Genomic DNA, 15602 nt, shown 5'->3' with positions numbered 1-15602 from the left:
TATAGTCCATGGGGTCACAAAGTGTTGGACATGACTGGGTGATTTTCACTCACTCACTAAATCTTTCCTTGTCAAATTTCCACTTGCCTTCCAAATCTCACCTTAAAAGCCATGACCTTCAATAATGAGATTTAACATACTTTTCTATATTGCAGAATTTTTCTTTCTATTTTCTAATGTTTTTGTGAATGAATTGTTCCTTGAATGTGTGTGCATGTATATTATTTAGAAATTTAAAGGAATCTTTTTGAACTGCCATGCCCTCCAGCAGGGGTTCTCCTTGACTCAGGGATTGAACCTGATTTTTTATATCTTCTGCATTGGCAGACAGATTCTTTACCACTAGCACCACCTGGGAAGTCCAATTATTTAATGATTTTAATAATTAAAGATGAATTTTTAAATTGTGGGGGTAAATGCTTGAATTCATAGTGCATTTTAACAGTTTAAATAATAACTATCCTTTCATTCCTCTGAAAGCAAGAGCTTCTTGTGATTAATGTATTTTGATAACTTTAGGTTTATATTTTCTTAATTCATTTAGAAGTATTCCCTATGTTTAGAATTAATATTAGTTTTATTGGTGCTCACTAGTCAAGTTTTGGAGAAGTAAATGACAACCCACTCCGGTATTCCTGCCTGGAAAATCGGATGGATAGAGGAGCCTGGTGGGCTACAGTCCATGGGATCACAAGAGTCAAACAAAGTTAAGGGACTAAACCACCACCATCAGCCAAGTTTACCAGAAACGCACCAATATTCAAACAATAGATGTTATAAGGAAATAAGGGAAATATTAGTAAGAAGATGTTCAATTCAGTTCAGGCACTCAGTCGTGCCTGACTCTTTGTGACCTTATTGACTACAGCCCACCAGGCTTCCCTGCCCATCTCCAAATCGAGAGCTTGCTCAAACTCATGTCCATAGAGTTGGTTATGCCATCCATCTCATTCTCTGGCATCCCCTTCTCCTCCTTCCATCAATCCTCCTGCCAGCATCAAGGTTTTTTCCAATGTGTCAGTTCTTAACATTGGATGGCCAAAGTACTGGAGTTTTATTTTCAGCATCAGTGATTCCAATGAATATTCAGGACTGATTTCCTTTAGGATTGACTAGTTTGACTTCGCAGTCCAAGGGACTCCCAAGAATCTTCTCCAATACCACAGTTCAAAAACATAAATTTTTCAGTGCTCAGCTTTCTTTATGGAAAGCTTATGGAAGAAGATGTTAGCTGATGTATTGTCACGGTGATAGGTGGTCTGGGTAAGAGTTCAATAAAGCAGATTGCATTTCATTTTATTTTTTAATTTAATTATTTTAATTGGAGAATACTTACTTTACAATATTGTCATGGTTTTTTGCCATACATTAGTATGAATCACCCATGGGTATAGATCCTCCATCCTGAAATTCCTCCCATCTCTCTCCCCCCCCTCCCCCCTCACGCCATCCCCACAGGTTGTCACAGAACACAGGCTTCAGGTGCCCTGCTTCATACATCAAACTCACACTGGTTATCTATTTTACATATGATAATGCATATGTTTCAATCAGATTACATTTTAGAATTGAATGCTATTAAGAGGCATTAGTAATTCTATTAAATAATAATGTCTAAAAATATTTAGCAAATTGCTATTGCAGTAGTGGTTCAGGTTTTGGAATCAAGGAAAGAGATTGAATTGTAGGCCACTGAAACAAAAAGCAGGAGCCTTTTTAAATGCTAGGGGCATTAGGTCACATGGACCACCAAGACCAAGTGAAGTTGCTCAGTCGTGTCTGACTCTTTGCCACCCCATGGACTGTAGCCACACTCCTCCATCCATGGGGTTTTCCAGGCAAGAGTACTGGAGTGGGGTGCCATTTCCTTCTCCAGAGGATCTTCATGACCCAGGGATCGAATCCAGGTCTTCTGCATTGTAGGCAGACGCTTTATTGTCTGAGCCACAAGGGAAGTCCTCACGTGGACTTCAGCCTTATCTAACTCAGTGAAACAATGAGTCATGCTGAGTAGGCCCACCCAAGACAGACGGATCATAGTGGAAAGTTCTGACAAAATGTAGTCCACTGGAGAAGAGTTGGCAAACCACTTCAATATTCTTGTCTTGAAAACCCCAAGAATAGTATGAAAAGGCCAAAAAAAAAAAAAAAAAGACATGCCACTGAAAAAGGAACTCCCTAGATTCATAGATGCACAATAAGCCTTTGGAGAAGAGTGGAGAAATAACTCCAGAAAGAATGAAGAAACAGAGCCAAAGTGAAAACAATGCCCAGTTGTGGATGTGACTGGTAATGGAAGTAAAGTCTGATGCTGTAAAGAACAATATAGCATAGGAACCTGGAATGTTAGGTGCATGAATCAAGGTAAATTGGAAGTGGTCAAACAGGGGATGGCAGGAGTGAACATCGATATTTTAGGAATCAGTGAATTAATGTGTACTGGAATGGGCGAATTTAACTCAGATGGCCATTGTATCTATTATTGTGGGCAAGAATCCCTTAGAAGAAATAGAGTACTCCTCATAGTCAACAAAAGAGTCCAAAATTGAGTTCTTGGTGCAATCTCAAAAACGACTGAATGATCTCTTTTCGTTTCCAAGGCAAACCAATCACAGTAATCCAAGTCTAGACCCTGATCAGTAATGCTGAAAAAGATGAAGTAGAACGGTTCTATCAAGTCCTACAAGACGTTCCACAATTAACACCCCCCAAAAAAGATGTCCTTTTCATTATAGGGGACTGAAATGTAAAAGTAGGAAGTCAAGAGATACCTAGAATAACAGGCCAGTTTAGGCTCAGAGTACAAAACGAAGCAGGGGAAAGGCTAACAGAGTTCTGCCAAGAGAATGCACTGGTCACAACAAAAACCCTCATCGAAAAATACAAGAGAAGTCTCTATACATAGACATCACCAGATGGTCAATACTGAAATAAAATTGATTATATTCCTTCCAGCCAAAGACTGAGAAGCTCTAGTCAGCAAAAATAATATGAGGAGTTGATTGTGGCTCAGATCATGAACTCATTTGCCAAATACACACTTAATCTGAAGAAAGTAGGGAAAACCACTAGATCATTCAGATATGATCTAAATCAAATCCCTTAGGAATATACAGTGGCAGTGACAAATAGATTCAAGGGATTAGATCTGATAGACAGAGTGTCTGAAGAACTATGGATGGAAGCTAATGATATTGTACAGGAGGCAGTGATCAAGACCAACTCCAAGAAAAAGAGATGCAAAAAGGCAAAATGGCTGTCTGAGAAGGCCTTACAAATATCTCAGAAAAGAAGAGAAGCAAAAGGCAAAGGAGAAAAGGAAAGATATACCCATTTGAATACAGAGTTACAAAGAAGAGCAAGGAGAGATAAGAAAGCCCTCCTTAGTGATCAATGCAAAGAAATAGAGGAAAACAATAGAATGGAAAAGAACAGACAGTTCTTCAGGAAAATTAGATATATCAAGGGAAAATTTCATGCAAATATGGGCACAATAAAGGCAGAAATGGTATGGATTTAACATAAGCAAAATATATTAAGAAGAGATGGCAAGAATACACAGAAGAACTATACAAAAAAGACCTTCATGACCCAGATAACAACGATGGTGTGATCACTCACCTAGAGCCAGACATTCTGGAATGTGAAGTCAAATGGGCCTTAGGAAGCATCACCACGAACAAAGCTAGTGAAGGTGATGGAATTCCAGTTGAGCTACTTCAAATCTTAGAAGATGATACTGTGAAAGTGCTACACTCAATGTCAGCAAATCTAGAAAACTCAGCACTGGCCACAGGACTGGAAAATGTCAGTTTTCTTTCCAATCCCAAATAAAGCCAATGCCAAAGAATGTTCAAGCTATCCCACAATTGCAGTCATCTCACATACCAGTAAAGTAATGTTCAAAATTCTCCATGCTATGCTTCAACAGTGTGTGAACAGATGTTCAAGCTGGATTTAGAAAAGGCACAGGAATCAGAGATCAAATTGCCAATATCCATTGGATCATCAAAAAGGCAAGAGAGTTCCAGAAAAACATCTATTTTTGCTTTAATGATTACACTTAAAATTTTGACTGTGTAGAACACAACAAACTGTGGAAAATTCTTTTTTTTTTTTAATTTTACTTTATTTTACTTTATATTACTGTATTGGTTTTGCCACACATCAACATGAATCTGCTACGGGTGTACATGAGTTCCCAATCCTGAACCTCCCTCCCACCTCCCTCCCCACACCATCTCTCTGGGTCATCCCAGTGCACCTACGCCAAGCATCCTGTATCCAGCATAGAACCTAGAATGGCGATCCATTTCTTACATGATATTACACATGTTTCAATGCCATTCTCCCAAATCATCCCACCCTCTCCCTCTCCCATAGTTCAAAAAGTCTGCTCTATATATCTGTGTCTCTTTTGCTGTCTCACATACAGTGTTATCAATATCATATTTCTAAATTCCATATATATGTGTTAGTACACTGTATTTGGTAATAAGGAGTTCATGATCTGAGCCACAGTCAGCTCCTGGTCTTGTTTTTGTTGACTGTATAGAGCTTCTCCATCTTTGGCTGCAAAGAATATAATCAATCTGATTTTGGTGTTGACCATCTGGTGATGTCCATGTGTAGAGTCTTCTCTTGTGTTGTTGGAAGAGGGTGTTTGCTATGACCAGTGCATTTTCTTGGCAAAACTCTATTAGTTTTTGCCCTGCTTCATTCTGCATTCCAAGGCCAAATTTGCCTGTTACTCCAGGTGTTTCTTGACTTCCTACTTTTGCATTCCAGTCCCCTATAATGAAAAGGACATCTCTTTTGGGTGTTAGTTCTAAAAGGTTTGTAGGTCTTCATAAAAACATTAAACTTCAGCTTCTTCAGCATTCCTGGTTGGGGCATAGACTTGGATAACTATGATATTGAATGGTTTGCCTTGGAGACGAACAGAGATCATTCTGTCGTTTTTGAGATTGCATCCAAGTATTGCATTTCAGACTCTTTGTTGACCATGATGTCTACCCCATTTGTTTTAAGGGATTCCTGCCCACAGTAGTAGATATAATGGTCATCTGAGTTAAATTCACCAATTCAAGTCGATTTTAGTTTGCTGATTTATTTCTTGTTTGACCACTTCCAATTTGCCTTGATTCATGGACCTGACATTCCAGGTTCCTATGCAATATTGCTCTTTACAACATCGGATCTTGCTTCTATCACCAGTCACATCCACAGGTGGGTATTGTTTTTGCTTTGGCTTCATCCCTTCATTCTTTCTGGAGTTATTTCTCCACTGATCTCCAGTAGCATATTGGGCACCTAATGACCTGGGGAGTTCATCTTTTGGTATCCTATCATTTTTCCTTTCATACTGTTCATGGGGTTCTCAGCGCAAGAATACTGAAGTGGCTTGCCATTCCCTTCTCCGGTGGACTACATTCTGTCAGACCTCTCCACCATGACCTGCCCATCTTGGGTTGCCCCACAGCCATGGCTTGGTTTCACTGAGTTAGACAAGGCTGTGGTCCTAGTGTGATTAGATTGACTAGTTTTCTGCGAATATGGCTTCAGTGCGTCTGCCCTCTGATGCCCTCTTGCAACACCTACCATCTTATTTGGGTTTCTCTTACCTTGGGCGTGGGGTATCTCCTCACAGCTGCTCCAGCAAAGCAGAGCCACTGCTCCTTACCTTGGACGAGGGGTATCTCCTTACCACTGCTGTTCCTGACCTTCAATGTGGGATATCTCCTCTAGGCCCTCCTGTGCCTGCGCAGCCACCACTCCTCAGGTTGCTCCTCCCGGCCGCTGGCCTTGGCCTCGGGCATGGGTGGCTCCTCCCAGCTACCACCCCTGGCCTCGGGCTCAGAGTGGCTCCTCAGGGTCACTGCCCCTGGTCTCGGGTGCTAGGTGGCTTCTCCCGGCAGCCCCTGACCTCAGACGCGGGGTGTCTCCTCCCGGCCGCCACTGCCCTTGGACATAGGGTGTCTCCTCCTGGCCGCCCCGACCTCAGACACGAGGTGTCTCCTCCCGGTTGCTGCCCCCGACCTCAGACACGGTGTAGTTCCTCCTGACCGCCACTGACCTCCGATGTAGGGTAGCTCCTCTTGGCTGTTCCTCTGTTATCACAGCCTGGCACTCTAGGCTGCTGCCCGTGAACTCGGACATGGGGTAGCTCCTCTCAGCCATGCTTAGTACACTGGCTCCCAGCCGCCTGCACTTAGTGGGTCAGCTTGCAGCCGCCAGTGCTTAGTGCATCAGTTTGCAGCCGCCTGCCCTTAGTTCACCGGCTCGCAGCCATCTGTGCTTATTGAGCCGGCTCACAGCCGCCTTATTACCAAATTCAGACTAAAACTGAAGAAAGTAGGGAAAACCCCTAGACCATTCAGGTATGACCTAAATCAAATCCCTTATGATTATATAGTGGAAGTGAGAAATAGATTTAAGGGCCTAGATCTGATAGATAGAGTGCCTGATGAACTATGGAATGAGGTTTGTAACATTGTAGAGGAGACAGGGATCAAGACCATCCCCATGGAAAAGAAATGCAAAAAAGCAAAATGGCTGTCTGGGGAGGCCTTAAAAATTGCTGTGAAGAGAACAGAGGTGAAAAGCACAGGAGAAAAAGAAAGATATAAGCAACTGAATGCAGAGTTCCAAAGAATAGCAAGAAGAGATAAGAAAACCATCTTCAGTGAACAATGCAAAGAAATAGAGGAAAAAAACAGAATGGGAAAGACTAGAGATCTCTTCAAGAAAATTAGAGATATCAAGGGAACATTTCATGCAAGGATGGGCTCGATAAAGGACAAAAATGGTATAGACCTAATGGAAGCAGAAGATATTAAGACGAGGTGGCAAAAATACACAGAAGAATTGCACAAAAAAGATCTTCATGACCCAGATAACCATGAGGATGTGATCACTAATCTTGAGCCAGATATCATGGAATGTGAAGTCAAGTGGGCCTTAGAAAGCATCACTATGAACAAAGCTAGTGGAGGTGATGGAATTCCAGTTGAGCTGTTTCAAATCCTGAAAGATGATGCTATGAAAGTGCTGCACTCAAAATACCAGCAAATTTGGAAAACCCAGCAGTGGCCACAGGACTGGAACAGGTCAGTTTTCATTCCAATTCCAAAGAAAGGCAATGCCATAGAATGCTCAAACTACTGCACAATTGCACTCATTTCACATGCTAGTAAAGTAATGCACAACATTCTCCAAGCCAGGCTTCAGCAATATGTGAACCATGAACTCCCTGATGTTCAAACTGGTTTTAGGAAAGGAAGAGTAACCAGAGATCAAATTGCTGACATCTGCTGGATCATGGAAAAAGCAAGAGAGTTCCAGAAAAACATCTACTTGTGGTTTATTGACTATGCCAAAGCCTTTGACTGTGTGGGTCACAATAAACTGTGGAAAATTCTTAAAGAGATTGGAATACCAGACCACCTGACCTGCCTCTTGAGAAATCTGTATGCAGGTCAGGAAGCAACAGTTAGAACTGGACATGGTAGAACAGACTGGTTCCAAACAGGAAAAGTAGTGCGTCAAGGCTGTATATCGTCACCCTGCTTATTTAACTTATATGCAGAATAAATCATGAGAAATGCTGGACTGGAAGAAACACAAGCTGGAATCAAGATTGCAGGAACTATCAATAACCTCAGATATGCAGATGATACCACTCTTATGGCAGAAAGTGAAGAGGAACTAAATAGCCTCTTGATGAAAGTGAAAGAGAAGAGTGAAAAAGTTGGCTTAAAGCTCAACATTCAGAAAACGAAGATCATGGCATCCGTTGACATCAGTTCGTGGGAAATTGATGGGGAAACAGTGGAAACAGTGTCAGATTTTATTTTTTTGGGTCCCAAAATCGCTGCAGATGTTGACTGCAGCCATGAAATTAAAAGACGCTTTCTCCTTGGTAGAAAAGATATGACCAACCTAGACAGCATATTCAAAAACAGAGACATTACTTTGCCGACTAAGGTCCATCTAGTCAAGGCTATGGTCTTTCCTGTGGTCATATATGGATGTGAGTGTTGGACTGTGAAAAAGGCTGAGTGCCGAAGAATTGATGCTTTTGAACTGTGGTGTTGCAGAAGACTCTTGAGAGTCCCTTGGACTGCAAGGAGACCCAACCAGTCCAATCTGAAGGAGATCAACCCTGGGATTTCTTTGGAAGGAATGATGCTAAAGCTGAAACTTCAGTACTTTGGCCACCTCACACGAAGAGTAGACTCATTGGAAAAGACTCTGATGCTGGAAGGGATTGGGGGAAGGAGGAGAAGGGGACGACCGAGAATGAGATGGCTGGATGGGATCACGGACTCGATGGACCTGAGTCTGCGTGAACTCCGGGAGATGGTGATGGACAGCGAGGCCTGGCGTGATGCAATTCATGGGGCTGTAGAGAGTTGGGCACGCCTGAGCGACCGAAGTGAACTGCACTGATATTGTATTTGTGTTTTCCTTCCTGGCTTACTTCACTCTGTATTATTGGCTCCAGTTTCATCCACCTCATTAGAACTGATTCAAATGTATTCTTTTTAATGACTGAGTAATACTCCATTGTTTGTATGTAGCACAGGTTTCTTATCCATTCATATGCTGATGGACATCTAGGTTGCTTCCATGTCCTGGTTATTATAAATAATGCTTGATGAACATTGGGGTATACGTGTCTCTTTCAATTCTAGTTTCCTCGTTGTGCACCTCCCAGAATACTGGAAATAAAAGCAAAAATAAACTAATGGGACCTAATTAAATTTAAAAGCTTCTGCACAACAAAGGAAACTATAAGCAAGGTGAATAGACAGCCTTCAGAATGGGCGAAAGTGATAGCAAATGAAGCAACTGACAAACAACTAATCTCAAAAATATACAAGCAACTCCTGCAGCTCAATTCCACAAAAAATAAATGACTCAATCAAAAAATGGGCAAAAGAACTAAATAGACATTTCTCCCAAGAAGACATACAGATGGCTAACAAACACATGAAAAGATGCTCAACATCACTCATTATCAGAGAAATGCAAATCAAGACCACAATGAAGTACCATTTCACACCAGTCAGAATGGCTGTGATCCAAAAGTCTACAAGCAATAAATGCTGGCAAGAGTGTGGAGAAAACGGAACCCACTTACATCATTGGTGGGAATGCAACTAGTATAGCCACCATGGAGAACACTGTGAATATTCCTTAAAAAAATGGAAAATTCTTAAAGAGACTGGAATACAAGACCACCTTACCTGACTTCTGAGGAATCTGTATGCGGTTCAAGAAGCAACAGTTAGAACTAGACATGGACTGGTTCCAAATCAGGAAAGGAGTGCATGAAGGCTGTATATTGTCACCCTGCTTATTTAACACATATGCAGAGTGAAATGCTGGACTGGATGAAGCACAAGCTGGAATCAAGATTGCTGGGAGAAATATCAATAACCTCAGATATGCAGATGACACCATCCTTATGGCAGAAAGTGAAGAATAACAAAAGCACCTCTGGATGAAAATAAAAAAGAGAGTGAAGAATTTGGCTTAAAACTCAACATTCAGAAAACTAAGTTCAGTTCAATAGCTCAGTTCAGTTCAGTTGCTCAGTCGTGTCCTACTCTTTGCGACCCCATGAATCGCAGCACCCTAGGCCTCCCTGTCCATCACCAACTCCCAGAGTTCACTCAGATTCACACCCATTGAGTCAGTGATGCCATCCAGCCATCTCATCCTCTGTCGTCCCCTTCTCTTCCTGCCACTCCCAGCATCACAGTCTTCTCCAAGGAGTCAACTCTTTGCATGAGGTGGCCAAAGTACTGGAGTTTCAGCTTTAGCATCAGTTCTTCCAAAGAACACCCAGGGCTGATTGCATTTAGGATGGACTGGTTGGACCCCCTTGCAGTCCAAGGGACTCTCAAGAGTCTTCTCCAACACCACAGTTCAAAAGCATCAATTCTTCGGCGCTCAGAACATGGAAAGATTGAATTGCTTTTGAGTTGCTAAACCAATCCTAAGAAGAACAAAACTGGAGGCATCACACTTCCTGATTTCAAGACATACAGCATGGTCTAGTCTTTAGGACAATATAATACTAGCATAAATCAGACACAGAAACCAATGGGACAGAATCAAGAACTCAGAAATAAGTTTATATATGTAAAGTCAACTAACATTTGACAAGGGACTCAAGTATACTCACTGAGAAAAAGATAGCCTCTTCAAAAAAATTTCGGGTAAAACTAAATATTCTGATCCAAGATAATGAAACTGGACCCTGATCCTTTTTCATTCACAAAAATTTACTCAAAATAGATATAAGACTTAAATATAAGGCCTGAAATCATACAATTCCTAGAAGAAAGCCTAAGGTAAAATCTCACAGTTGGCCTTGGGAATGATTTTATGGCTGTGATACCAAAAGCAGACCCAAAAAATAAACATGAACAAATGAGACTACAGCAAACTAAAAAGTTTCTGCACAGCAAAGGAAAGCAAATGAAAAGATGACCCTAATGACTGAGGAAAAAATATCTACAAACAATCTATCTGGCAAGAGGTTGATATCAAAAATATAAAGGGGATGCAATGACTTATAGTAAAAAAAAAAACAAAAAACTATTTCAAATTAAAAAATATGCAAAGGACCTGAATAGACAGTTTTCCAAAATATATATTCAAAAGACCATGATATAGAGAAAAAGTTGCTCAGTATCACTAATCAGGGAAATAAAAATCAAAACCCCAGTGAGATGTCATCTCAAACCTGTTAGAATGGTTATTGCAAAAAAAAAAAAAAATGAATAACAAGCGCTTGAAGGAGTGTAGAAAAAATGGATCCCTTGTATATTCTTGGTGGTGGGGATGCAAACTGGTACAGCCACTATGAAAAACAGTAAGGAAATCTATGAATTGCTTTGACTAGTGTTCTCATATTCACTATATTGATTCTTCTGATCCATGACCATTTCTCCATCTATTAGTGTCCTCTTTGATTTTTTTCACCAGTCTTTTATAGTTTTCTATATATAGGTCTTTGTTTCCTTAGGTAGATATAGTCCTAAGTATTTTATTCTTTTCATTGCAATGGTGAATGGAATTGTTTCCTTAATTTCTCTTTATATTTTCTCAATATTAGTGTATAGGAATGCAAGGGATTTCCGTGTGTTGAATTTATATCCTGCAAGTTTACTATATTCATTGATTAGCTCTAGTAATTTTCTGATGGAGTCTTTAGGGTTTTCTATGTAGAGGATCATGTCGTCTGCAAACAGTGAGAGTTTTACTTCTTCTTTTGCAATTTGGATTCCTTGTATTTAATTTTTTGCTCTGATTGCTGTGGCCCAAACTTCCAAAGCTATGTTGAATAGTAGTGGTGAAAGTGGACACCATTGTCTTGTTCCTGACTTTAGGGGAAATGCTTTCAATTATTCGCCATTGAAGATAATGTTTGCTGTGCGTCTGTCATATATAGCTTTTATTATGTTGAAGTATGTTCCTTCAATTCCTGCTTTCTGGAGAGCTTTTATCATAAATTGATGTTGAATTTTGTCAAAGGCTTTCTCTGCATCTATTGAGATAATCATATGGCTTTTATTTTTCAATTTGTTAATGTGGTGTATTACATTGATTGATTGTATCGAATATTGAAGAATCCTTGCATCCCTGGGATAAAGCCCACTTGGTCATGCTGTATCATCTTTTTAATATGTTGTTGGATTCTAATTGCTAGAATTTTGTTAAGGATTTTTGCATCTATGTTCATCAGTGATATTGGCCTGTAGTTTTATTTTTTGTGGCATCTTTGGTTTTGGTATTGGGGTGATGGTGGTCTCATAGAATGAGTTTGGAAGTTTACCTTCCTCTGCAATTTTCTCGAAGAGTTGGAGTAGGATAAGTGTTAACTCTTCTCTAAATTTTTGGTAGAATTCAGCTGTGAAGCCTTCTGGACCTGGGCTTTTGTTTGATGGAAGATGTCTGATTACAGTTTCAATTTCCCTGCATGTGATAGGTCTGTTAAGATCTTCTATTTCTTTTTGGTTCAGTTTTGGAAAGTTGTACTTTTCTAAGAATTTGTCCATTTCTTCCACATTGTCCATTTTATTGGCATATAATTGCTGATAGTTGTCTTTTATGATCCTTTGTATTTCTGTGTTATCTGTTGTGATCCCTCAATTTTTATTTATAATTTTATTTATTTGATTTTTCTCCCTTTGTTTCTTGATGAGTCTGGCTAAAGGTCTGCCAATTTTATTTATCTTATCAGAGAATCAGCTATTACCTTTGTTATTTTTTGCTATGGTCTCTTTTGTTTCTTTTGCATTTATTTATGCCCTAATTTAAAAGATTTCTTTCATTCTACTAACTCTGGGGTTCTTCATGTCTTCCTTTTCTATGTGCTTCAGGCATAGAGTTAGGATATTTATTTGACTTTTTTCTTGTTTCTTGAGGTATGCCTGTATTGCTATGAACTTTTCCCTTAGCACTGCTTTTACAGTGCCCCACAGGTTTTGGGTTGTTGTGTTTTCGTTTTCATTCGTTTCTATGCATATTTTGATTTCTTTTTTGATTTATTCTGTGATTTGTTGGTTATTCAGCAGCATGTTGTTCAGCCTCCATATGTTGGAAATTTAATAGTTTTTCTCCTATTAGTTCAGTTGATTTCAGTTGCTCAGTCCTGTCCAACTCTTTGTGGCCCCAAGAATTGCAGCACGCTAAGCCTCCCTGCCCATCACCAACTCCCAGAGTTCACTCAGACTCACATCCATCGAGTCAATGATGCCATCCAGACATCTCATCCTCTGTTGTCCCCTTCTTCTCCTGACCCCAAACACTCCCAGCATCAGAATCTTTTCCAATGAGTCAATTCTTCGCATGAGGTGGCCAAAATACTGGAATTTCAGCTTCAGCATCATTCCCTCCAAAGAAACCCCAGGGCTGATCTCCTTCAGAATGAACTGGTTGGATCTCCTTGTAGTCCAAGGGACTCTCAAGAGTCTTCTCCAACACCATAGTTCAAAAGCATCAATTCTTCAGCACTCAGCTTTCTTCACAGTTCAACTTTCACATCCATACATGATCCCTGGAAAAACCATAGCCTTGACCAGACGGACCTTTGTTGGTAAAGTAATGTCTCTGCTTTTCAATATGCTATCTAGGTGTGTGATAACTCTCCTTCCAAGGAGTAAGCGTCTTTTAATTTCATAGCTTCAGTCACCATCTGCAGTGATTTTGGAGCCCCCCAAAATAAAGTCTGACACTGTTTCCACTGTTTCCCCATCTATTTTACATGAAATGACGGGACAAGATGCCATGATCTTCATATTCTGAATGTTGATCTTTAAGCCAACTTTTTCACTCTCCACTTTCAACCTCATTAAGAGACTTTTTAGTTCCTCTTCACTTTCTTCCATAAGGGTGGTGTCATCTGCATATCTGAGGTTATTGATATTTCTCCTGGCAGTCTTGATTGCAGCTTTTGCTTCTTCCAGCCCAGCATTTTTCATGATGTACTCTGCATAGAAGTTAGATAAGCAGGGTGACAATATACAACCTTGACGTACTCCTTTTCCAATTTGGAACCAGTCTGTTGTTCCACATCCAGTTCTAACTGTTGCTTCCTGACCTGCATACAGATTTCTCAAGAGGCAGGTCAGGTGGTCTGGTATTGCCATCTCTTTCAGAATTTTCCACAGTTTATTGTGATCCACACAGTCAAAGGCTTTGGCATAGTCAATAAAGCAGAAATAGATGCTTTTTTCCTGTAATTGAGACCTAATCTTACTACATTGTGGTCAGAAAAAATGCTTGGAATGACTTCAATTTTTTTTTAATTTACCAAGGCTAGATTTATGGCCCAGGATATGATCTATTCTGGAGAAGATTCCATGTGCACCTGAGAAAAAGGTGTGATTCATTGTTTGGTGGTGAAATATCCTATAGATATAAATTAGGTCTAACTGCTCTATTGTCTCATTTAAAATTTGTGTTTCCTTGTTAATTTGCTATTTAGCTGATCTATCCATAGGTGTGCATGGGGTATTAAAGTCTCCCTCTATTATTGTGTTCTTGTTATTTCCTCTTTCATACTTGTTAGCATTTGTCTTACATATTGTGGTGCTCTTATGTTGGGTGTATATGTATTTATAATTGTTTTATTTTCTTCTTGGTTTGATCCTTTGATCATTATGTAGTGCCCTTCTTTGTCTCTTTTCACTGCCTTTGTTTTAAAGTCTATTTTATGTGATACAAGTATTGCTACTCCTGCTTTATTTTGGTCTCTATTTGTGTGGAATATATTTTTTCCAGCCCTTCACTTTCAGTGTGTATGTGTCCCTTGTTTTGAGGTGGGTCTCTCGTAGACAACATATATAGGGGTTTTGTTTTTGTATGCATTCAGCCAGTTTGTGTCTTTTGGTTGGGGCATTCAACCCATTTACGTTTAAAGTAATTTATTGATAAGCATGATCCCGTTGCATTTACTTTATTCTTTTGGGTTCGTGTTTATATTCCATTTTTTGTTTTCTTTCTAGAAAAAATCCTTTAGCATTTGTTGGAGATTTGACTTTGTGGTGCTGAATTCTCTCAGTGTTTGCTTGTTTTTAAAGCTTTTGACTTTTCCTTCATATTTGAATGAGATCCTTGCTGGGTACAGTAATCTGGGCTGTAGGTTATTTTCTATCATCACTTTAAGTATGTCCTGCCATTCCCTCCTGGCCTGGAGAGTTTCTATTGAAAGATCAGTTGTTATCTGTATGGGAATCCCCTTGTGTGTTGTTTGTTGTTTTTCCCTTGCTGCTTTTAATATTTGTTATTTGTGTTCAATCTTTGTTAATTTGATTAATATGTGTCTTGGGGTGTTTTGCCTTGGATTTACCCTGTTTGGCACTCTCTGGGTTTCTTGGACTTGGGTGATTATTTCCTTCCCCATTTTAGAGAAATTTTCAACGATTATCTTCTCAAGTCTTTTCTCATGGTCTTTCTTTTTGTCTTCTTCTGAGACTTGTATGATTTGAATGTTGGGGCATTTAACATTGTCCCAGAGGTATCTGAGATTGTCCTAATTTCTTGTAATTCATTTTTCTTTTTTCCCCTCTGATTCATTTATTTCTACCATTCTATCTTCTACCTCACTAATCTTCTGCCTCCGCTTTATACTATTTGTTCCCTCCAGAGTGTTTTTGATCTCATTTATTGCATTATTCACTATATATTGACTCTTTTTTATTTCTTCTAGGTCCTTGTTAAACCTTTCTTGCATATTCCCAATCCTTACCTCCAGGCTATTTCTCTGTGATTCCATTTCATTTTCAAGATTTTGGATCATTCTCACTATCATTACTCATCTTCCTCTTTTGTTTGGTTTGGGGGGCATTTATCCAGTTCCTTTACCTGCTGGGTATTCTTCTGTCTCTTCATCTTATTTATATTGCTCTGTTTGGGGCAGCCTTTCTGTATTCTGGCAGTTTGTGAAGTTCTCTTTATTGTGGAGTTTTCTCACTGTGGGTGGGATTGTACAGGTGGCTTGTCAAAGTTCCCTGTTTAGGGAAGCTTGTGTCGTGTTCTGGTGGACAAAGCTGGATTTCTTCTCTGGAGTGCAATAAATTGTC

The sequence above is a fragment of the Ovis canadensis genome, chromosome 10 (assembly GCF_042477335.2).
Source record: "Ovis canadensis isolate MfBH-ARS-UI-01 breed Bighorn chromosome 10, ARS-UI_OviCan_v2, whole genome shotgun sequence".
Taxonomy (NCBI): Eukaryota; Metazoa; Chordata; class Mammalia; order Artiodactyla; family Bovidae; genus Ovis; species Ovis canadensis.
The sequence above is the reverse complement of the archived record's forward strand: the minus strand, read 5'-3'. Positions refer to the sequence as shown.